At 52.7% G+C, this 23043-nt stretch overlaps 1 protein-coding gene and 1 pseudogene across 1 annotated transcript in view; both read left to right on the top strand.

Moving 5' to 3' along the window:
- The window catches only part of HORMAD1 (HORMA domain containing 1), a 974569-nt gene that overhangs the window by 330975 nt on the left and 620551 nt on the right, over positions 1-23043 (top strand). The gene's annotated exons all lie outside the window — the stretch shown is intronic.
- On the top strand, positions 1421-2516 carry LOC147673574 (uncharacterized; annotated as a pseudogene).

Below are 23043 nucleotides of genomic sequence, written 5' to 3' on the forward strand. Positions count from 1 at the left end.
ACACTGAAACTGCTAAGTCCATGGGGGCTCTGCAGTCCCAGCAGTTCAGGGGTGGTTCTTTTCGTCGCTCTAGCACTAGAGGTGTTTCCAGAGGCCAGCTCTCCCAAATCACACAGTACTATAAAGGCAACACACAGACCACATACACCAAACAAAGTCAAGGTGTATATTGTGGAAACGGAGCCAAAGGCAGAGGTCGTGGAAACAACAACTACAGATCCTCCGCCACTAACAAACAGTGACGCCTTGTCACTGCCCCCCGACCATGCAACACCGGTCGGGGGAGACTTCAACAGTTCCTGCCAGTCTGGAAGTCCATCACCACAGACAGGTGGGTCACACAGCTTATACAGTACGGTTATTGTCTTGAGTTAACATCCTCTCCACCCAACATACCCACAAGACACCGTCCTATGTCCGCCGAGCACTTGCACTTATTGCAGCAGGAAGTCCTCGTCATGCTGCAAAAAGGGTCAATCGAGCTTGTGCCTGTGCAAGAAAGAGGCACAGGGGTTTACTCCCTGTACTTCTTAATACCAAAGAAGGACGGGTCCCTCAGACCTATACTGGACCTCAGACCCCTCAATCAGTACATCCTGTCGGAGCACTTTCACATGGTGACCCTGCAGCAAGTCCTACCGTTGCTCAATCAAGGGGAGTTTCTCGCAACCTTAGATCTGAAGGATGCGTATTTTCATATTACGCTACACTCGTCACACAAAAAATACCTACGGTTCACCATCCACAACCAACATTACCAGTGCAAGGTTCTGCCCTTTGGGGTCACCACGGCACCCAGGGTATTTACGAAGTGCCTGGCAACGGTGGCAGCACACCTAAGGAGACAAAACATTCACGTCTACCCTTATCTGGACGACTGGCTCATCCAGGCAAAGTCGGCCCAACAGTGTGCCGCCCACATGTCCCACACCATTCACCTTCTTCACGATCTGGGATTCTCACTGAATTACCCAAAGTCCCACCTGCAACCCGCCCACATACGGCAGTATCTGGGTGGGACAATAAACACTCTGGCAGCCACAGCACAGCCGAATTCAGTGAGGGTCAGCAGCATTCAATCACTGATACAAAAATTCAGACCTCAACACTCGCTTCCAGCACGAGTGTTAATGCAGTTGATAGGCATGATGGCCTCCTGCATCTCCATAGTCCCGCACGCGAGACTACATATGCGTCTGCTTCAGAAGTGCTTAGCACGTCAGTGGACTCAGGCTCACGGACAGTTGAAGGACCTAGTGTTGGTGAGCGGTCGGGCATACAACTCTCTGCATTGGTGGAACCCACAAAACCTTTGCAAGGGATGACCGTTCCAGGAGCCTGTGCCACAGATCATCCTGACGACGGACGCTTCTCTCCAGGGATGGGGAGCTCATGTACTCCACTACACTACGCAGGGACTATGGACACCACAGCAAAGGAAGATGCACATCAATGTTCTAGAACTGATGGCGATCTTCATGGCACTGAAAGCCTTCAAAGTAAATCTGTGCAACAAGGTTGTGTTGATCCGGACGGACAACATGACGGCCATGTACTACATTCAGAAGCAGGGAGGAACACACTCTCCACAGTTGTCTCATCTGGCTCAGAGCATGTGGAAGTGGGCCATTCAGAGAAACATCTTCCTCATGGCAGAACACCTCCCAGGCAAGGACAATCAGATGGCGGACCTGCTCAGCAGGTACAGCCACCAAATGCACCAGTGGGAGATAGATCCATCAGTACTCCGCCCATACGTTCAAAGGTGGGGTCATCCAGAGATAGACCTGTTCGCCACAAAGGAGAACGCAAAATGCCGAAGCTGTGCCGCCAGGTTTCCACACCCACAGTCGCATGGCAATGCGATATGGATGAACTGGTCAGGCAAATTTGAGCACACTTTTCCCCCAGCACCTCTAATACCGCTGGTGGCACGCAAGCTGAAGCAGCACTCGATGACTCTCATCCTGGTTGCACCAACGTGGGCTCGCCAACCATGGTACACCACGTTTCTGGAACTGTCCGTGGTACCGCATCAAAGGCTGCGCCTCACACCCAGGCTTTTGACGCAGAGCCATGGCGACATTCAGCATCCAGATCCTCAACAGCTCAACCTGGCGATCTGGCTCCTGAAGTCTTAAAGTTTGGCTACCTCAACTTACCCCCTGACTGTATGGACATCATCCGGGAGGCAAGGAAGCCCACCACAAGAGCATGCTATGCGGCGAAATGGAAGCGGTTTGTCATTTATTGTGCAGACCACAACATTTACCCGCTGGATGCATCTATTCAAAACATCATTTGTTATCTCTTACATCTGTGCAAATGTAATCTGGCCTATGCTTCCATTCGTATACATTTATCCGCAATGGCTGCTTATCTCCAAAACAGACAGCACCTCTCACTTTTTAAGGTGCCTGCCATTAAAGCTTTTCTGGAAGGACTCAAACGAGTCATTCCTCCGCGGACGACACCAGCTCCAGAGTGGAACCTCAATGTGGTCCTCACCAGGCTGATGGGTCCCCCTATTGAGCCACTGCATTCCTGCGAAATTCAGTTCTTGACATGGAAAGTGGCTTTCCTTATAGCGATTACGTCGCTACGACGAGTTAGTGAACTCCAGGCACTAACTATCCAAGAGCCATTTATTCAGATTCATTCTAACAGGGTGGTGCTTCGCACTAACCCTAATATTCTTCCTAAGGTAGTGTCTCAGTTCCATATCAACCAGGCTATAGAACTACCTGTGTTCTTCCAAAATCCAGAGTCACTTGCGGAGAGAATGCTCCACACACTTGACGTCAAAAGGGCCCTAATGTACCACAATGATGGGACCAAAGATTTTAGGAAGACTAAACAACTATTTGTTGCCTTTGCACCACAGCACAAAGGTAACCCCATTTCCAAGGCTGGTATAGCCAGGTGGATCGTTAAATGTATTCAGATCTGCTATCAGAAAGCCAAGCGCACTCTCACCATTCCACCACGGGCCCACTCCACCCGAAAGTTGGGGGCCTCCATGGCTTTCCTTGGAAATATTCCTTTGGAAGACATATGTAGAGCACCCACATGGTCTACCACACACACATTTACAAAACATTACTGTGCTGATGTGCACTCCAAACAGCAGGCAGCTGTAGGGCAGGCTGTTCTAAAAACACTTTTCCAAACTGCTGCAGCTGGCACGGGCGGCCGCCGTTAATGGAGGGACTGCTATGTATTCTATGCACAGATATGAATTCAGCAGCCCACATGCCTCGAACCGAATATGCTACTTACCAGTATGCATCTGTTCTTGGCAGGGCTGCTGACATTCATATCGCCCGCCCTCCTCCCCGGCGCCTGCGGCTGCAGCATTCACACATACTTCTAGCATGGTCATCATACACTTAGTTTCACTCCATCTTGGCCACAATGGCTAAAAAAAATCTGAGGATGGAGTCGATGCCCATGCGCACTGTAGTCCAGGGCAGGAGCCACCTATCTCGTGATACTTCGAAGACTCTTCCAGGACAACAATGTGCGCTCATCCGGGCCCAACACTAGGCGGCGATCTATGCACAGATATGAATGTCAGCAGCCCTACATGCCAAGAACAGATGCATACTGGTAAGTAGCATATTCGTTAGGGAAAATTAAAGGAATGCTGTTGTGGTGGGCTCTGGGGATGTTGGAGTATGCCCAGCTTGGTGAAGTACATGCTTAGAGATTTGCAGGGTAATAGTGCCGGCGGTTGCAGCTGTGAGGTTTCCCCACTACTGAGGAGTTTGAGAAACCAATGTAAACCAGGTTCAGAGCTAATTTGCCTACAACTGAGTATAATCCTCAGCCTATGGTCACATCGACAATCATACATGCACTCTCATAGAGAGGCCAAGAGTCGTCCTGTTCATTAAATGTCTATATCTGTGCATTGTTGTAGTGAGTAACAGCTGATTCATTTGCATTTGGTTGCCTCTTTAGTAGGCACTAAAAGTCGTAATTTGACGTCAAACACCGATTTTTTTTATCTAGAGGTGCCTGCTAGTTGCTCTGACAGTTGTCAGTAAAAATAACTGTGAGATATGATAAGACATGTCAAGACAGATTAGCTAAGGGACAGAGAAAATATTAGGCATGTGGTTGTAGATTTTCAGAAAGACACCTGCAAAGGAATCTCAGCCACTAGAATACTCTAGGTGAGCTATTCTCTTTCTCATGTGAGCAGCAAATAGCACTGTGTTTATTAGTAGATCTGATAGATCCTTAGATGAGTCAATTTATCAGTTTACAATTCATCTTCCTGTGAAAACAAGAAATAAATTTCTACAAATGGCCTAGGAGATTCTTTTGATGTCTAACCAAGTATACATTTGGATCTCTGTTATCACGGACTTACCCTAAGATGCTCTGCATGACTGAATGCTGTATGTCTTAATTCAGATAAGCAGATTAAGATCTTAATTACTGTTTTGTTGGCTCAGCTTTCTTTGTTTTTCTAGTAGATGTAGAAACAAGGATTTTTGTAAGTTCATCGGTTACATCATTTAAACAATGTAGATGGGTAGATCTAGAGTTGGGGGACTGGGTTCTCGGTCTCAAACGCAACAGAGTTCCTAGTCTGCCCACCCTAATTAGAATCCGGAGGATTATTGTCTTCCGGTTTAATGGAGCCGTTTTTGGTTCTGTCAGTGGAAACTGTCCTCAAATGACCCGCGTATACGCTGACGGAGGAAGCCATTTCACCACCTGTCCTAACTATGGTGGACAGTGTGGTATCCTTTTTTTCCTCCTATCACTAGCAGGTAAAACCTGGCAGTGAGAGACAGAAAAAAAACACCAACTCCCCAGGGGAAATAAACTGTCTTGATGTGGGGGTCAATCGTTTTTTGGTTTTCATTAACAAACTCCCACTTTGGGAGTTTGTTTTATTTAAATAAAAACTTTGTAATAGTCCTATACATAAATGAGCATAACTGTGCTTAATTTCATGTGAACCAATATATTTAGTTTCCTTCTTATATATTCATTTTCATATATTGCACAGAGGTCAGTAGTATTACATGTTATTCCCGTAGTTACCAGAGTGGTCCAGGTCTATCTTCTTCACTTGCTTTAACACTTGTATTATCCAATTTTGTATTTCATTAGACTGGATTAGAGGGTATGCTTACACCTATAATTATGTTGTGTTTGTAGGTATGTGTATTTTACAAGAATTTATATTTCTCCAGTATTAGGGGTGTCTTTCATAGATTCACATGCTTGAATATTCCCCGTCGTCGAAGTGGGAGGCCCACGGTACATAAAATAGCAGTAATATATGCATATATAAGTAAAATTATTATAATTATAAAAAAATACATATATATAAAATACAGTAGACTCAAAAGTACCATAGAACTGAATAGGCCCATAGAAAGCCTAAGGGAGAAAACTCAACTTGGTAACATATCAGTGTCATTATGTTTTGGTCCAAATTCCAGCCAATCAGGCTGCAGTTCCCTCTAGAACCTTCTCCTCAGAAGCCCAAGACCTCATTTTTTCTACCGCACGTCGTGTGAAGGGAGTCTCCCTGAGCTCTGCTCAGTTTTTTCTTCAACTCTAGCTGTTATTTCTTCAAAAATGTCTTCAAATAAGAAATCTTTGTTTAAAGCCTGCCCTTCCTGTGGTAAACTGCGCCTTTTCCATGAGGATCCTCACAGTAAATGCATTTACTGTCTCTACCCAGACCACGAGGTTAAAAACTGTAAGTACTGTCGCACTTTTCCTCCCAAGACTCTGAGGGATAGAGAGGCCCGTCTCCTTCTGTGGCTACAGAAGTTGAAGACTTCAGATGCCTGTGGTTTCTGATGCGGAGAGTTTTTCTTCAGGCATTTCTAGATCCTCTCAGAAGCATGGGTCTGAAACTGAGGTTCCATCTCCTTTTCTTAAGAAGAGTAGACTGTTGGAATCCTCCAGGATTTTTTCCCCACAGGATTTGCTTCAGGGCACGTCTACGGGACCTGGTTCTCGGACGTCTGCGCCCAAAGCCTTGCCTTCCTCTCAGAAATCCGGCATAGGCTCGTCGACGCGCCCGTCGACGTCTTCAGCGACGAAGTCTGTAACATCTACGTCGACGACGACATGCTCTATGTCATCCACTGCTGCGTCGGCGAAGATCACCTCGTCGACGACAGCCCAGTAGACGAGACCCATTACGTCGATTGTTAAGATCTCGTCGACGAGTGTCAAGTCGTTGCCGTCGACGAAGAAATCATCGTCGACGCTCCCATCGTCGACGCGTACACCGTCGACGGTTTCGTCGTCAAAGCAAATACCGACGACGAAGACCAAATCATCTAAAAGAAGCTCGTCGACGGGCCCATCAACGTCGACGGCCATCGCATCAGCGACGACGACTCCGTCTACGGCTAGCTCGTCGACGGTTACTTCGTCGTCGACGACCAAACCTTCAATTTCTGCGCCTCAGGTTGGCCATACGACTTCTGTTACATCAACAAGCTCGTCGGCATCTCATCCTCCTCCGGCCTCAGCTACCACTTTTACAGTGATTACCGCTTCTGCCTTGAGGACTGTGCCTCTCATTCAAATAAGTCCAATAAGGAGTGGAGCACGTCTTCCTGAAAAATTGTTTCAATCAGGTGGAGAAGAATCCGACCATGAGTCGGAGGTGGAACAACTGTTCGGACAGGCATCTAGTCCATCTGACTTGCACATTAAGTGCCAGGAGTACAGTGATGAGGGTGACGAAGAGGAATACGTCGAAAGTGGGAATGATTTATTTCCTGTTGACGAGGCAGAGACAGTAACTTCAGAACCTGTTACACAAATACCTTTATCTTTAGTCAAAAATTTACAGCACATGCTTGATGACTATAACCGCAGGTTCCCTCCATCTACACCTGCCTCCCCAGCATCACAACCTCCTCCCCAGCCTCAACCTCAACCTCTACAGGCACCTGCTCCAGTTCCACCCGCGTCACCGGAAATAACTCGACCTGACACTGACAATGAGGATCCTGCTCCTCACGACACTGATGACGACGATGATGTCGATATGAATGAGTGGGACAATTGCAGGGCTCAAACACCTTCCACTCCGCCCACCTCACCTCTTGCATAACCTCCAGTGGACATTGCAAACTTCCATAATTTAATGGTCCGTGCAGCGAAACGCTTTCATCTCACTGTCGAGAAACAGCAACATGAAAGTGAATGCTTCCTGTATGATTTTAAAGACGTTTCACAAAGACAATCCCACACAATTCCAATTATTGACTTTATTTGGACAGAGGGACTTAAACTCATGGAACATCCTAACTCAGTACCTGCAGTCTTGCCCAGATTAGACAAAAAATATAAGGCTCCAGCATCCGCTCCAGCCTGTTTAGTGTCACAGCCAAAAGCAGAGTCGGTTATTACTCAGGCAGTACAGAAAAGATCTCGTAATCCGGCTACACCACTCACGTCTCCTCCTGATCAGGAAGGCCGCAAGTTGGACTCTATAGGAAAACTGTTCACTACAATGGCGGCCACTACTGTCAGAGCGGCAAATACCTTGGCAATTCTGGGCCGTTACTGTGAGAAGTTGGCCCGATATGCAGTGTTCACTATTCTAGCGACCACTATGCATCGGTCCAAACGACCCTTATGGTGATTGGTTGTAAGTCAACCTTAGACCAGCTATCCTAGTAGCGTGGATACGAGCAGTCTTCGGGCTAAACTCTAGAGGGCGTGTTAAGCCAGCTGTTATACCATCACATACCCCTTGAACACCAAGTGAAAGGACACCACACAAGTGTTATGAAAATAAACAGTATATTTATTAGAATCACAACAGCCCTGTACTCTTTACGAGGACAGGGTACTAAGCACAGAACAAAACTTTTAGTAAAATACTTCAAGTGCACAATCAATACAAGTGCCCGAGGGCACGGAAAGTTTAGAGGTCTCGGGCGGACCCGATAAGGCAAGTCGGAAGCGAGGGACTCGGGACCCTTAAGTAAGGAGGCTATGCGGGCACCGAAATGCCGAAGTTACCTAGCCACAAGGGCTGCGGCTGCACAAGTCTTACAGGCGTCGGGGGTCTTCGCTGACGAGCCAGGAGCCGGAAGGAAGGAGTTGCTGGCCGGCGACCAGTGAAGAATAGTTCGTAGAGATCCAAGCCTGGATCAGTGATAGATGATAACTGAAAGCAGAGGGGACCAAGTTCGTACTCCTAGCCAGTAGTCAGAGGATACCAGGAGGGCACCGGATGGCCGTCACCTCGACTAGGTGAGTGGGCGACGCTAGGCTCTGCAGTCTCACGGACCAGGAGGCGTTGTCGGCGACCAGGATGGAGGTGCGAGCTGTCCCACGAAGGTTGATGCTGTCGGCGTCGCTGGGCCCAGGATTGGGGCAACAAGCCTTGGCAGATTTCAGGGCCACGTGGTGGGCCTAAAATGGCATCTTGAGTGGACCAGGAGGGTCCGGGGTGCTCCTCTCGTAAAAGGGAGCAAAGGCCGGTCTGGAGCAACCAGACCAACAGCGTTGGTTGTCGGATGTCGTCAAGGAGGTCACAAGCCAGCGGCTAGTAACCAGACAACGTGCTGAGCGGCAAAGCAGAAGGGCCCCACGCAGATCGTGGAGATGCTGGGTGACTGCACTTCGATGCTGGAGCTGCTCAGGGTCGGGGCTTCTCGGACCCCAGAGCACTCACCAGAGGATTCCTTCGGTGATCGTGCTGGTTTAAGAAAGCGTGCAGGTTTTGATGATGGCCGGTCCCTCGAGGTCTCGTCGCACCCACAGATCTCAGCCGAGCTGACGATGTGGGTAGAGGTCAGAGAAGCCGGTTCTTGTCGAGCTGGGTCGAAGGATTCCTGAGGAAGGACTTGCAGCAAACCGCAGAGTTCTTAGATGGTGCCTGCGGATGCAGGGTGACTACTCCTTAGCCACAAGGGAGAAATCTTGAGAAGAGTCTTGAAGTCCTTTCGTAGAAAGTAGTTCTTGATTCAAAGATGATCTAATTTGGGAAGGGTCCCCGCTCCTGCCTTTATCCTAAAGAAAGGGGTGGGTACATGACTAGGTCCTGCCCTAGGGGTGGGACCAGGAAGGGGGCAGGTACACCCCTCTCCCCTGCCGGGCTTTCCCCAGGTCAGGGGCTGCGCGCCCCTGGAACTGGTTCTAGCCGGCAGATGCGTAGTGAGCACCGGGGTGCCACTCCGCAGTCACCTTCTCGCAAAGCCCTACCTACCCAGAATACACAAAACCCTGTCTGGGATGGTGCGAACACCGCCCCTGACAGGAAACCCTTTGTCCAAGCTCTCCTCGCTGGAAGGACTCCCAGCAGCAGGAGGTCAGACTCGTGTCTGTGGTGGCAGCATCCATTTTGTGGAGCTGAGGCTTCAGTTAACTTTACCCGGGGTTCACAGTTACGTACATGTCGTGTCCCTCTAGAAGGGCGGAATGCTAACCTCGTCGCCAGAATTGGTGAGGGGGCAGCATCCCGATTCGTATGACACCTTACTTGACATGTCTTGATAACGCGATACCGAAGTTACCGATATGGTACGCGCTATCATGGAACAGCCATTGGGTCTTGGTTCCGCAAGCTGCAACCGGGCTCGGCTCGTGCCAGAGCCCAATTCACACGGTTCCATGCACTCTGCCTTCAGGATTATCTGAAAGAGACACGTTAGTGATAGATTCCTTACCTTAGAATATCCCCAGGCGTCAGACTGGATCTGGAAACTTTTGCGTAGCAATACCCCTGCGCGCTGGTAGGCGTCGTCTGCGGCTCCGCGTCCGTCGTCTGCGTCGTGAGCGCCGGGATGACGTCGTCGGAGTACTTAGACGGCGCCCATGCGCGCTGACGTCAGTTCTTCTTTTTTCCGCGCCAGCTAGCGCAGATCCGGAAGAAGCTCTACCCCCAGTCACTTTTTGACTGAAAAATTTTGATCCTTTTTGATCTTCTCTTTAGTCGACTGTCTCGACTATCGGTGCCAGGGATGCCCGGGTTCAAGCCTTGTTCGAAGTGCGGCCGACTCATGTCGGTCACGGACCCCCATCGCCGGTGCCTGAAGTGCTTAGGCCTCGACCACGACGATCGAACCTGCTCCGACTGCCGGGCCCTGTCGTTGAAGGCTAGGCGGGAGCGGTCCCGCAAGCGTCTCGAGCTGAGGCAGTCGGCCCCGCGCCGCTCCAGGTCCCGGTCCCGGTCCCACGGCAGGTCGAGGGACAGGTCGCGAGGTCGGAGTCATCGACGTTCCGGGAGTGGACACCGATCGTCTGGTTCCAAGTCCTCAGGTAAGAGGCATGAGAGGTCGGAGCGACACCATCGATCCTCCGACCCGCCCCGACGCTCGCACGATGCGGCCGGGGACTCGGGCTCACCGCCCACGCGGCTCTGCGGGAGTCGCAAGCGTCGCCGCCTGCCCCACACCTTCGGGTCCCTGAGCATGGCGCGTCGCAGGAGGAGGTCGAGAGGTACCTCATGGCCATGAGGGCCCTCCCTCCTCAGTCGGTTCCCGTGGCGCCTTCGGGCCGATCGGCTCCGTCTGGAGGTCCTTCCGGGTCGGGCGCTTCGGCCCCGGCGCCGCGCGACCTCGCTGGATCCGGCTCCGGATCCGGGACCTCGCCGGTCGACCTTACGACCTCGCCGGCGCCGTCCCTTCAGGTGTCGTCCCCGGCAGCCGATGTGGTTGCCGCCCCCAATGTTTCCTACGGTCCTACTCAGGAGTCGGAAGGGCGCCGCTGGGCGCCGATTCCGACGGCCTTTGGAGAATTCTATCTCCACGAGGAGGCCCTGGCTGTTGATCCTGGTCTCCAGGAGCCAGGTGACGAGGAGCAGTGGGAGGGGTCCGAGGACCCTCTGGCACGTGATTGCCAGTCACAGCAGGACTGGACATATGAGCTTGGGGAGGCCAGTGGTATTGACACCTCGCCAGACACTGGGTTTACGTCGCCCCCGACTGTGGCTTCGGAGGCGGGTTCTGCTTACAGCGTAGTGTTGACGAAGGCAGCTAAGGCCCTAAACCTTCAGCTCCCCGTCGCGGCCGTGAGGACTAATCTCCTCACTGAGGTCCTCAAACCGCAGTCCGGCTCCGCGGAGCCCCTTCTGCCGTTCAATGAGGCCTTGTGTGACGTTCTTCTGGGCACTTGGTCCAAGCCCGCCACAGGCCCGCCTGTGGACAGGAACGTGGCCAGACGCTACCGCCCGGCACCGGGCGACCCATGCTTTTTGTCCACCCATCCCACCCCCGAGAGTCTGGTCATCCAGGCCTCAAACTCCCAAACCGCATTCCCGTCGGCCCCGCCCGACAGGGAATCCAAGAGATATGAACAGTTTGGGAAGAAGGTTTTCTCGTCTGTGAACTTAGGGCTGCGGTCTGTGAACACCGCCTGTCTCTTGGGCCGCTACACCCACACCCTGTGGGACACGGTTGCGGAGGTGCTGCCTAGATGCCCGGAGGAGGTCCAGGCTAAACTCAGCCAAGCCCTGGCGGACGGCCGAGATGCAGCACGCTTTTCTATCCGGTGTGGACTGGATACTACGGACTCACTGGGCAGGGCGATGGCAACGACGGTGGCGGTTCGACGCCACGCCTGGTTGAGGTCCGCCAATTTCTCGGCCGATGTCCAGGCCACCCTCCTGGACATGCCGTTTGATGGCCGTCGCCTCTTCGGCGACAAAGCAGACCATGCGCTGGAACGTTTCAAGGACTCCAGGGCCACGGCCAAGTCCTTGGGCCTTACGGCCCCACGCCAGCAATCGGGTGCCTTTCGCTCCTTTCGTGGCCACGGAAGGGGCGCCCCACCACGTACCGTCAGCCACGCGCCGCAGAATGTACAGCAACGCGGTGGCGGACGTGGGAACCGCCGTGGCGGTGGTCGGGGACAGCGGCGAGCCCAGTCCACACCTCCCTCAGCAGCCCCTGCCTCAAAACCTTCCTAGTCCGAGTTTTCAGGCCCATGTGACGCCTGTGGGAGGCAGGGTTCGCCATCACCTCTCCCACGGGCATACAGTCACTTCGGACAGGTGGGTGCTGCAAATTGTCCGAAGGGGCTTCTCCCTCCCCTTCGAGTCATCCCCTCCATCCATGCCACCTCAATACCACCGTGTGTCGGGGGATCACTTGCAACTTCTGCGAGAGGAGGTTTCGGCCCTCTTGGCCAAGGGGGCCATCGAGCGCGTTCCTGGGCCGGAAGTAGGACGTGGTTGTTACTCCCACTACTTTCTGGTACCCAAGAAGGGCAAAGGGGGCCTACGCCCTATCTTGGATCTGCGGAACGTCAACGGCTTCCTCCGGACGGAGAAGTTCAAGATGCTCACTTTGGCTCAGGTCCTGGCTGCCCTGGACCCAGGAGACTGGATGGTAGCGTTGGACTTGCAGGACGCCTATTTCCACATCCCCGTCCTGCCGGCCCACCGGCGTTACCTGCGGTTCACGGTAGGCCAAGAGCACTTTCAGTTTACCGTGCTCCCCTTCGGCCTTACCAGCGCCCCACGGGTGTTCACGAAGGTGATGGCGGTGGTCACAGCCCATCTGCGCAGGCAGGGGGTATCAGTCTTCCCCTACCTCGACGACTGGTTGTTGAAGGCGGGCTCGCCCCAGACAGTCGTCAGCCACCTCCAGACTACGGCCGACCTCCTGCACTTGCTGGGGTTCTCCATCAATGTGCCGAAGTCACACCTGTGTCCCTCTCAGAAGCTCCTCTTCATCGGAGCGGTTCTCGACTCGGCGCAGTTTCGGGTTTACCCACCCGAGCAGCGGGTTCGGGATATTCAGGCTCTGGTTCCCATCTTCCAGCCGTTATCCCGAGTCTCGGTCAGGTTGACGCTGCGGCTTCTGGGACTGATGGCCTCCTGCATCCTTCTGGTGCGTCACGCCAGGTGGCGGATGCGGGCTCTGCAGTGGGACCTGAAGTTTCAGTGGACCCAGCATCAGGGCAACCTGTCCGATCATGTCCTGATCTCGGAGGGCACTGCGAGACAACTGCAGTGGTGGCTCACGGACCGCGACTGGGTCAGTGGCAGACCCCTCTCCCTACCCCAACCGGAGCACGTAGTTGTGACGGACGCGTCCCTCCAGGGCTGGGGAGGCCACATGGGAGAGGCGGAGATCAGAGGCCTCTGGTCTCCGGCGGAGTCCCGGCTCCATATCAACCTTCTGGAGCTGCGGGCGATTCGTCTAGCACTGAAGGCTTTCCTCCCCTCTGTCCGGGGGAGTGTAGTGCAAGTGTTCACCGACAACACCACCGCCTTGTGGTACTGCAACAAGCAAGGCGGGGTGGGGTCGTGGACCCTCTGCCAGGAGGCTCTGCACCTCTGGCAGTGGCTGGAACATCAGGGCGTGACCCTGGTGGTTCAACACCTGGCAGGCTCTCTGAATGCAAGGGCGGACGAACTCAGCCGCCGGTGCATGATGGATCACGAATGGCGTCTGAACTCGGACGTGGCGCAAGGTCTCTTTCGGCAGTGGGGAGAGCCTTGGTTAGATCTATTCGCCACAGAAGAGAACGCGCAATGTCATCAGTTCTGCGCGTTGGAATTTCCAAGGCGGCACTCGCTCGGAGACGCTTTTCGTCGCGAGTGGAGCTGCGGTCTGTTGTAAGCCTTTCCGCCTATACCACTTCTGCCCAGAGTGCTGAAGAAGATCAGGCGCGATCGGGCCCAGGTCATCCTTGTGGCTCCGGACTGGCCACACGAAGATACTGGTATCCCGAGCTACTCAGCATGTCAGTCGATCCCCCGATTCGTCTGCCTCTTCGGGAGGACCTTCTGTCGCAGCAGCAGGGGACGGTCCTGCACCCGAACCTGTCCAGTCTCCACCTACAAGCTTGGAGATTGAGCGGCGGCAGTTGAGGCCATTTGACTTGCCTCCTGAAGTCTGTGATATCATTCTGGCAGCCAGGCGTCCCTCCACAAAGTCGGTATACGCCTGCCGGTGGAACAGATTTGTGGCATGGTGCACAGCAAAGGCTGTGGATCCTCTCTCGGCACCCCTTTCGGAAGTGCTGCTCTTTCTTCTTTCCCTTGCCCAGCAGGGCTCTGCTCTGGGCACTCTTAAAGGGTACCTTTCTGCTCTATCAGCCTTCTTGAGGCTACCAGATCAGCCTTCTTTGTTCAAGTCCCCTATTGTAAGTAGATTTCTGAAGGGCATCACACACATGTTCCCTCGTGTTCCCTTCGTGATGCCCCAGTGGGACTTGAATCTTGTTCTAACTTATCTGATGTGTGCTCCCTTTGAGCCACTGCATAACTGTCCTCTTCGTCTCCTTACTCTGAAGACTGCCTTCCTGCTTGCCATCACCTCTGCCAGGAGAGTGAGTGAGCTCCAGGCTCTTTCTTCTTCTCCACCTTTCCTGTCTGTTCATCCTGACAAGGTGGTGTTACGTACACGACCTTCCTTTCTGCCCAAGGTTGTTACGGCCTTCCACATCGGGCAGCCCATTACCTTGCCCACTTTCTTTCCGCCTCCGCATCCCTCGAAGGAGGAAGAGAGGCTCCACCGTCTGGATCCAAAACGTGCGCTCTCCTACTACCTAGATCGCACACGCCAATTCCGGGTGGATGACCAACTCTTTGTTGGTTACGTGGGCGCAAAGAAGGGTAAGGCTGTGCACAAGAGGACCATCTCTAGGTGGATCATCTTGTGTATCCAAGCATGTTACTCCATGGCGAGGAAGGAGCCCCCGGCTGGATTGCGGGCTCACTCCACTCGGGCCACGGCAACGACAACTGCCCTGGGCCGCGGTGTCCCCCTGCAGGACATTTGCCAGGCAGCTACGTGGGCCTCGCTGCACACGTTCGCAAGACACTACTGCCTGGACAGTCAAGTCTGTAGGGATGGCTTCTTTGGCCGTTCCGTCCTCCAGGACTTTCTGGTGTGATATTGGTTCGCAGACCCACCACCGGGGTTGGTATTGCTGGGGTATCTATTCTAAGGTAAGGAATCTATCACTAACGTGTGTCTTTCAGATGCACAAGTTACTACTTGTGTAACGATATATCTGTATGAGACATTAGTTAGTGATAGATTCCTTACCGACCCACCCATCCTCCCCGTTCTGCGAACCGATATCTAGGGTTAAGGTCATCCCCTTTCAGGGCCCTAGTTTCATGGCACCAGTGTTAGTTCTATCATGGTTCTGCGTATCTGGCGCGGAAAAGCTGTGTGTCAGAACTGACGTCAGCGCGCATGGGTGCCGTCTAAGTACTCCGACGACGTCATCCCGGCGCTCACGACGCCGACGACGGACGCGGAGCCGCAGACGACGCCTACCAGCGCGCAGGGGTATTGCTACGCAAAAGTTTCCGGATCCAGTCTGATGCCTGGGGATATTCTAAGGTAAGGAATCTATCACTAACTAATGTCTCTTACAGATATATCGTTACACAAGTAGTAACTTGTGCGTCAAGGCCTGCCATAGGAGTGACTGATAGGAACTCGGGTGTCCATTTTAAGGTTAGATATAGGGATACTATACCTAAAGCAACGAGCAAGTACGCCACGTTGCCCCAGCTGTCGTGCAGCCAGTTGTGTCAGATTTAGATGGCCATCCAGGGGTGGCATAATACATGCTTCAGCTCCTGGTAGGCCCTGGGTACACCGATGCCCTGAGTTACAGGGTCTGACAAGGTGGCCCAGTTCCAATTGGGTTATGCACCTAAGGTACACACATAAATTTAGCGAGAGAACAGCTAGGCTGTGGGTCTGATTGGCAGGCCCACAGCCCGATAAAGTCGTAAACCAGTGAAACAAAAGCAAAAAGTCCGGGTGATCATAGGATTGCAGACCCTACTCTCCTACATGACCCCCCCCCCAAACGTTGGGACAATAAACTAACCTTGACCAGGTGAGTCTTCTTGTTCTAAGTGGAAATACCTGGAGAGCCCATCTGCATTGCCATGATCAGTGCCAGGTCTATGCTCCACTGTGAAGTCCATCCCCTGTAGGGAAATTGACCACCTAAGCAGTTTGGGGTTTTCACCCTTCATCTGATTTAGCCATAGGAGGGGCTTATGGTCGGTCTGAATCTTGAAATGAGTGCCAAACAAGTATGGCCTCAGTTTCTTCAGGGCCCACACCACAGCGAAGGCCTCCCTCTCTATAGCTGACCAATTTTTCTCTCTGGGGGTCAGCCGTCTGCTTATAAAAGCAATGGGCTGGTCATTACCATCAAAATTCAGTTGAGATAGAACAGCTCCCACACCCAACTCAAAAGCATCTGTTTGGACAATGAATGGTTTGGAGTAGTCTGGACTCTTAAGGATAGGTGCCGTGCACATGGCCTGTTTTAGGTCATCGAATGCTTTTTGACAGCTCGCTGTCCACTGAACCTTTTTTGGCATTTTCTTACTCGTCAGTTCATTAAGCGGAGTCACAATCGATCCGTAATTTCTGATGAACTTCCGGTAGTAACCAGTCAGGCCCAAGAAAGCTCGAACCTGAGTCTGGGTGGTTGGAGGAGCCCAGTCCCTGATTGACTGTATTTTGCTCTCCAGTGGCTGAACTTGGCCTCCACCGACAAGGTGGCCCAAGTATACAACCTGTGTCTGCCCTATCTGGCACTTGGTAGCCTTGATAGTGAGGCCTGCTGCTTGCAGAGCCTCTAACACTTTCCGCAGGTGGACCAGGTGATCCTCCCAGGTGGAGCTAAAGACAGCAACATCGTCAAGATACGCCGCACAGAAGTCGTCCAGCCCAGTGAGAACGTGATTCACCAACCTTTGGAAGGTGGCAGGTGCATTTTTCAAACCAAAGGGCATTACCACAAACTGATAATGCCCACCAGGGGTAGAAAATGCTGTCTTAGGCTTGGCGTCCTCCGCTAACCGGATTTGCCAATACCCAGCTGTCAGGTCGAACGTGCTCAAGTAGTTGGCAGACGCCAATCTATCTATAAGCTCATCCGCCCTTGGTATTGGGTGGGCGTCAGTCTTAGTGACTGCATTGAGACCCCTGTAGTCTACGCAGAACCTCATCTCTTTCTTACCACCCTGGGTGTGAGGCTTCGGCACTAGAACTACGGGACTAGCCCAGGGGCTATCCGAGGGCTCAATGACTCCCAACTCCAACATTTTCTGCACTTTACTTTTGATGCAGTCTCTAACGTGATCAGGCTGCCTGTAGATTTTACTCTTGACGGGCAAGCTGTCACCAGTGTCAACCTCATGGGTGCACCAATTGGTCTGACTGGTCGTTAGAGAGAACATATGCCGGAAGGATTGAAGAACCTGTTTACAATCCTCCTGTTGATGTTCGGAGAGGCTGCCACAAAAGACAACACCGTCTACCGATCCATCGTCAGGATTCTGAGTGAGCAGGTCTGGGAGAGGGTCACTCTCTTCCTCCTGTCCCTCATCTATGGCCATGAGCAAGCTCATGTCCTTCCTGTCGACATATGCCTTGAGCCTGTAAACATGAAGCACCCTGTGGGGGCTCCGGGGAGTTCCAAGGTCCACCAGGTAGGGGACCTCTCCCTTTTTCTCCAGGATGGTGTAGGGCCCGGACCTTTTGTCCTTGAGTGCTGCTGGGGCCACTGGCTCCAACACCCACACCTTCTGTCCGGGCTGATAAACAGTCAAGACAGCCTTTTGGTCATGCCAAGCTTTTTGGAGTTCTTGGCTGGCCTTAAGGTTTTCGGATGCCTTCTCCATGTACTCAGCCATCCGCGAGCGGAGACCAAGCACATAGTCCACTATGCTGGTTGCAGGCTTTTTGAGAGGTCTCTCCCATCCTTCCTTCACCAAACACAGGGGTCATCTTACAGGATGCCCGTACAAAAGTTCAAAAGGGCTGTAGCCAACCCCCTTCTGTGGGACTTCTCTGTAAGCGAATAAAAGGCAGGGAATCAGGACGTCCCATCTACGCCGGAGCTTTTCAGGTAGTCCATGAATCATCCCTTTCAGGGTCCTGTTGAACCGCTCAACAAGCCCATTGCATTGTGGATGATAGGGTGTAGTGAAGTTGTAGTTGACACCACATTCCTTCCACATAGCAGTCAAATAGCTCGACATGAAGTTTGCACCTCTGTCAGAGACAACCTCCTTAGGGAAGCCCACTCTGGAGAACACTCCAACTAGGGCTCTTGCCACAACAGGTGCTGTAGTGGTCCTAAGGGGAATAGCTTCAGGATACCTGGTGGCATGATCCACTACCACCAGTATAAACTTGTGCCCTGATGCTGTCGGGGGTTCCATTGGACCGACAATGTCAATCCCCACTCGTTCAAAGGGCACCCCCACCACAGGCATTGGTATAAGGGGGGCCTTTGTCGTGCCACCTGACTTACCACTGGCTTGGCAAGTGACACAAGAGCGACAAAACTCCTTGGTATCTTCGTTCATGTGAGGCCAGTGACAAGCCTGTCCCACGTCTTCGTCTGGCCTAAGTGTCCTGCTAAGGGAATCTCGTGGGCCAAGGTAAGAAGGAAACCACGCTGAGACAAGGGGATACCCAGCCTCCTGGTCATGCCAGGCTTGGGGTCTCTTGCCTCAGTGTACAGGAGTCCATCCTCTCAGTATACCTTGTGGGTACCTGTGGCGTTCCCAGCAGCCTCAGCAGCAGCCTGCTGTCTGAGGGGTTCAAGGGAAGGGCAGTCTAACTGGTCCTTCCTCAGGTCTTCTCGTGTGGGTCCCCCTGAGCCCAGAAACTCAACTTGATCAAGTTCGAGTTCTTTAGGTTCAGTTTCCCGCAATTCCTGGAGGTCAGCCTCCTCTGAGACTTGATCCTCGACCTGGGGCAAGGGGGGAAGGCGAGGCCTTAACCCGACTGCTCTTCTTCTTGGGAGGTGTCTGGTCCATTGTTCCAGGATCCAGCACCGGTTCAGTGGGGCATCGTCTGACCTGTGACCTAGTCACAGCAAGCACATGCGCTGGCAAGCCTAACATTTCCATGTGAGTCCGGTGCTCCACTTCCGTCCATTGCGATGACTCCAAATCATTGCCCAACAAACAATCCACTGGGAGGTCTGAACTAACAACAACCTTTTTCTGGCCATTTACCCCTCCCCAGGAGAAAGCAACAATCCCCAAACTATGACTGGTAGTGACGTTGCTGGCATTGGTCACCAGGAAATCTGTACCTGGCATGATCTGTCCAGGGTCCACAAAGTTAGGCGTCACCATGGTGACGCTGGCACCAGTGTCCCTATAGGCCTGAGCCATTCTTCCATTGATCAAAGGCGTCTGTCGGTATTTGCCCAAAGTATTGGGACTAACATCAGGGGATATATCCACATCCCCCGTACAGACAAGGACAGCCTGAGTGAGTGTACCAACTAGGTTGTCACACCCCTCAGAACCCAAGGTTAACCCAACTAGTCCCTTGGGAGGCGCACTACTACTGCTGGCTGTACTAGGGGGCACAGGTGCCTTAGGGGCTGCAGTAGCAGGAGTCTGCCCTCCTTTCTTGGTGCACTCACTAAACCAGTGAGTTTTACTTTTACAGTATTGGCACCACCTTTTCGATTGGCCTTCTTGATTCTTCTTTTTCTGGGAAACCTGACCCCCCCCTCTTTGGGTTGTTGGGGACCTGTCGAAGACTTCTGGTCAGTTTGTTCCCCTTTCGAATCTTTACCCTTCTGGTCTGCTTTCTTCTGACCACCCTGGTTCTGGCCCTGGTTTTGCTTAACCCTTGTTCTGACCGATCTGTCCGCCTTCTTTCCCAATTCTTGGGGAGAGGTCAGATCCGAGTCGACAAGGTGCTGATGCAACAACTGGTTCTGACAATTGTTTAAAATCTGTTCTCGCATGATCAAATTATACAATCCTGTGTAATCAGTAACCTTACTGCCCAGCAACCAGCCCTCCAAAGCCTTAGTGGCACAATCAACGAAATCAGACCAGTCCTGAGACTGAGTTTTCTGGGTATCCCTGAACAGCAACCTGTACTGCTCAGTGGTTAGGCCGAACCCATCAATCAGTGTGTTCTTCAGGACCTTGTAATTGTTAGCATCCTCGACTCTAGTAGTGAGGAGCTTATCTCTACCTTTACCTTCAAAGGAGAGCCACAAGATAGCCGCCCACTGACTGGGGGACGCACTGTACAGTGCAGGCCCGCTCCAAAGCAGTAATCCATTTGTGGATGTCGTCCCCTTGCTTGCATCTTACTCAGGTGCCTAGTGTCGAAACTCCTGTTTTCCCGTGGGGGAATGCTGCCACCAGTGGGATTGGTCCCACTCAATTCCTGCTCTCTAGCAAAGCCGAGTCTTTCTTTGGCCAGGGCAAGTTCTTCCCTTTCGATCTGTAGATTGACTTCCCGCTCCTTCGCTTCGTACACTCTCCTCTGGGGGGATGTCATCCCTCTCCGAGCAGAGCCTCGAGAGCCATTGGTTCGAACGGATCTATTAGAGCCTCTCGACAGAGACCTAACTCGTCCATTCCCAATGTTAAGCTGGCCTGAGAGAGGCCCCAGGAGTCTCCTGGTACCATTCTCGTGCCGGCTTAAGTTGTCCTGGGTTAGCTGGCTAACTATGACTGGACCTTTGTCTGCCTCGTCCCCAGATGTCTCTGGCTCCTCGTCCTCCTCTTCACCTTCTGCGGAGAGATGGATAAGGTCAGGGTCACCTCGGGTTCCCTCGAGAGGGGGCATATCCACTTCTGGATGAGAAGGGTCGGTGTTACCCGCCCTCCTTGCAGCATAAGTCTCCAAGAGACCAATCAGAAACGGAATGGTAGGGTTTGCACCCTGTTTTAGCTTCCGAGATGTACAGATTTGTCGCATCTCTTGGAAGCTAAGTGCAGCATATCTGGAGGTGACCTGTGGAAGGTCGACTGACACAAGGGGAGACTCAGAGTTTCCTCCTTTGTCTGACATGCTGCTTCTAGTGTGGTGTAAGTGATGCACCTACCTACACTATGTGTTTACCTACTGATCCCTTGCTAAGAGTTGTAGCCAAGGTGTGCTAAGCCTTGAGGAGCTACAACAGCTGGTTCAGTAGAACTCAGAGTATTCTAAGCTAAGTTATATGTACCTGAAGTACTTATGCGATCTTTCACCACATATTCTTAGGATATGCGTGGTAGAACAACAGCAAGCTCAAATCCCAACCGCTGCTCACCAATGTGAGAAGTTGGCCCGATATGCAGTGTTCACTATTCTAGCGACCACTATGCATCGGTCCAAACGACCCTTATGGTGATTGGTTGTAAGTCAACCTTAGACCAGCTATCCTAGTAGCGTGGATACGAGCAGTCTTCGGGCTAAACTCTAGAGGGCGTGTTAAGCCAGCTGTTATACCATCACATACCCCTTGAACACCAAGTGAAAGGACACCACACAAGTGTTATGAAAATAAACAGTATATTTATTAGAATCACAACAGCCCTGTACTCTTTACGAGGACAGGGTACTAAGCACAGAACAAAACTCTTAGTAAAATACTTCAAGTGCACAATCAATACAAGTGCCCGAGGGCACGGAAAGTTTAGAGGTCTCGGGCGGACCCGATAAGGCAAGTCGGAAGCGAGGGACTCGGGACCCTTAAGTAAGGAGGCTATGCGGGCACCGAAATGCCGAAGTTACCTAGCCACAAGGGCTGCGGCTGCACAAGTCTTACAGGCGTCGGGGGTCTTCGCTGACGAGCCAGGAGCCGGAAGGAAGGAGTTGCTGGCCGGCGACCAGTGAAGAATAGTTCGTAGAGATCCAAGCCTGGATCAGTGATAGATGATACCTGAAAGCAGAGGGGACCAAGTTCGTACTACTAGCCAGTAGTCAGAGGGTACCAGGAGGGCACCGGATGGCCGTCACCTCGACTAGGTGAGTGGGCGACGCTAGGCTCTGCAGTCTCGCGGACCAGGAGGCGTTGTCGGCGACCAGGATGGAGGTGCGAGCTGTCCCACGAAGGTTGATGCTGTCGGCGTCGCTGGGCCCAGGATTGGGGCAACACGCCTTGGCAGATTTCAGGGCCACGTGGTGGGCCTAAAATGGCGTCTTGAGTGGACCAGGAGGGTCCGGGGTGCTCCTCTCGTAAAAGGGAGCAAAGGCCAGTCTGGAGCAACCAGACCAACAGCGTTGGTTGTCGGATGTCGTCAAGGAGGTCACAAGCCAGCGGCTAGTAACCAGACAACGTGCTGAGCGGCAAAGCAGAAGGGCCCCACGCAGATCGTGGAGATGCTGGGAGACTGCACTTCGATGCTGGAGCCGCTCAGGGTCGGGGCTTCTCGGACCCCAGAGCACTCACCAGAGCATTCCTTCGGTGATCGTGCTGGTTTAAGAAAGCGTGCAGGTTTTGATGATGGCCGGTCCCTCGAGGTCTCGTCGCACCCACAGATCTCAGCTGAGCTGACGATGTGGGTAGAGGTCAGAGGTGCCAGGGAAGCCGGTTCTCGTCGAGCTGGGTCGTCGGATTCCTGAGGAAGGACTTGCAGCAAACCGCAGAGTTCTTAGATGGTGCCTGCGGATGCAGGGTGACTACTCCTTAGCCACAAGGGAGAAATCTTGAGAAGAGTCTCGAATGTCCTTTCGTAGAAAGTAGTTCTTGATTCAAAGATGATCTAATTTGGGAAGGGTCCCCGCTCCTGCCTTTATCCTAAAGAAAGGGGTGGGTACATGACTAGGTCCTGCCCTAGGGGTGGGACCAGGAAGGGGGCAGGTACACCCCTCTCCCCTGCCGGGCTTTCCCCAGGTCAGGAGCTGCGCGCCCCTGGAACTGGTTCTAGCCGGCAGATGCGTAGTGAGCACCGGGGTGCCACTCCGCAGTCACCTTCTCGCAAAGCCCTACCTACCCAGAATACACAAAACCCTGTCTGGGATGGTGCGAACACCGCCCCTGACGGGAAACCCTTTGTCCAAGCTCTCCTCGCTGGAAGGACTCCCAGCAGCAGGAGGTCAGACTCGTGTCTGTGGTGGCAGCATCCATTTTGTGGAGCTGAGGCTTCAGTTAACTTTAACCGGGGTTCACAGTTACGTACATGTCGTGTCCCTCTAGAAGGGCGGAATGCTAACCTCGTCGCCAGAATTGGTGAGGGGGCAGCATCCCGATTCGTATGACACCTTACTCGACATGTCTTGATAACGCGATACCGAAGTTACCGATATGGTACGCGCTATCATGGAACAGCCATTGGGTCTTGGT

Source organism: Lissotriton vulgaris, chromosome 12, assembly GCF_964263255.1.
Source record: "Lissotriton vulgaris chromosome 12, aLisVul1.2, whole genome shotgun sequence".
In the NCBI taxonomy this organism is placed as follows: Eukaryota; Metazoa; Chordata; class Amphibia; order Caudata; family Salamandridae; genus Lissotriton; species Lissotriton vulgaris.